Raw genomic sequence first — 2,045 nt, forward strand, 5'->3', positions numbered from 1 at the left:
CTGAATGTCCAGAGCTCTTTTGCTGTATTATTTTATATTCAAATATCTCTCTATCTATATTCTGAGTCAAGTACCTTGACCAAAACATTTAGAATAATTAGCTTTGTAGCAAAAGATTTTCCATCCATCTACACTATTATGTTCAGAGGAATTCTTGTTGCAACACTGACAAAATCTGCTGGCTTCTCTGGAACGACATTCAGTGTACTCACTAATTAACCCTATGGCAGGTAACACAGGTACAAACATGAAATAGTTGTGCACAGTTCATCCAGGACACTGCTGGCTCCCCAGCTAAAACTACCCAATGAAATACAACACATCTACTGCGGTTGACATGATTTTAGGAAAAGCACATTTGAGAATTATCAGACATTATCTTCTTCATCTCACCCTCAGTCACTGACAGGAGTTTTGTGGGCCACCATGCTGTTTACTTTGTGGATTGTGGTAGTAAATGAGCAGGGACTTCCTCAGAATTGGTAATGAACTGTGGTCCCGACTCTTCCCATTTTTCAGGTACAACCAGATCTTTGTATAAATCTGTAGATCAAATGAACAAGAAACTTCCCACAATGGTAGAAATGTCACTGTCACTGTGATCAATTCTTAAATGACATGTTGTAAATATGGTTTATAATATGGTTAAATGGACAACTATTAATTTAGATTACTATGATGTATCTGATCATTGAGCGAATTTCATCCTGGATAGCTTTCTGAGACTTCTCTCTGGGAGTACTGTTGTCTTTTGCAGATTTGTCACACTCCATGTCAAATTGCCACCTTTCGAGGACCTCCCCATTTTGAATTAACCAGATGACCACCAACAGCTTCTGAACTGAGCACTTGTACAGCCAATCTTTCAGCTGTTCCAAATCACTGTTGAGGTACTTTATGAGCTCCGGGTCAGTAGTTACCAGCAGGGTTAGACCATACTTCTGCACTCTAGTGAAGGTTTCAGAGGGATACATGCCACATTGATATAGAATAAAAAGAACTTGGCCAGGGTGATGCCTTGCTTCTGGGACAGCTGCTATGCCATGGTGAGGCTCCTACCACAATGAGCTCTCAGTTTGATCAATTCTTTTTTTTAAATATTTTATTGGTTTTTTTTTAAATACATGTCAGCAGTGGAATGTATTACAATTCTTATTACACATTTAGAGCACAATTTTCCATATCTCTGTATAAAAAGTGGGTTCATGCCAATTCATGCCTTTATACATTTACCTTGTTTTTTGTATTACAATTCTTAATATACATATATACCACAATTTTTCATGTCTCTGTTTGTATATAAAGTGTGTTGACACCCAATTCAAGTCTTCATACATGTACTTTGGATAATGATGTCCATTACATTCCACCATCCTTGCTAATCCCCTGCCCCCTCCCTTTCCCTCCCACCCCTCTTCCCTATCTAGAATTCATCTAATCTCCCATGCTTTCCCTCCCTACCCCACTCAGTTTGATCAATTCTTAAACGACACGTTCTAAATCTGGTTTATAATATGGTTAAATGGACAACTATTAATTTAGGTTACTATGATGTATTTGATACCTTACCATATCTCTGACTAAAAGGTTTACATATTTGAGGACTAAATATGCTATATATTTGGACTTTGTATAATTATTATGCAAAAGTTTGTGGAGTTAAAGCTATATAGGTATAATGCATGAAAAATGACTAATGGATGCTCTTTTATGTAATGTGGATTGTACCTGTATCTTAAATACATAAAATGGTCAACAAGACTTTTGGCATTTCTACCATTTGTATTCAGGACCCTCAGATGGAAGGGAAAAGCCCTGCTGTTTAAAACCTGGTTTGTATCTGTTTGCTTAGATTGAATAAGCAATTTGTTATTGTGTATATATGAGAGGCGCTTGTATATCCTAATTAGTCTATTTATGATCATGAGCACTATTTCTTAAACTTATAAGAGGTCTAAAGCTATCCTTCGATTTTCTTTCGTGCTGCAACCCTGTGTAGACCTGCTGGAGGCAGAACCACGTAATTGCAGGTATCTTTCTGAGCC

General features: G+C 37.2%; 1 pseudogene; it reads right to left on the reverse strand.

Annotated features, from left to right (window-relative positions):
* Window positions 1-395: 395 nt before the first annotated feature.
* Window positions 396-1,045, reverse strand: LOC107141793 (annotated as a pseudogene).
* Window positions 1,046-2,045: the final 1,000 nt, after the last annotated feature.

Source organism: Marmota marmota, unplaced genomic scaffold, assembly GCF_001458135.2.
Source record: "Marmota marmota marmota unplaced genomic scaffold, marMar, whole genome shotgun sequence".
Taxonomy (NCBI): domain Eukaryota; kingdom Metazoa; phylum Chordata; class Mammalia; order Rodentia; family Sciuridae; genus Marmota; species Marmota marmota.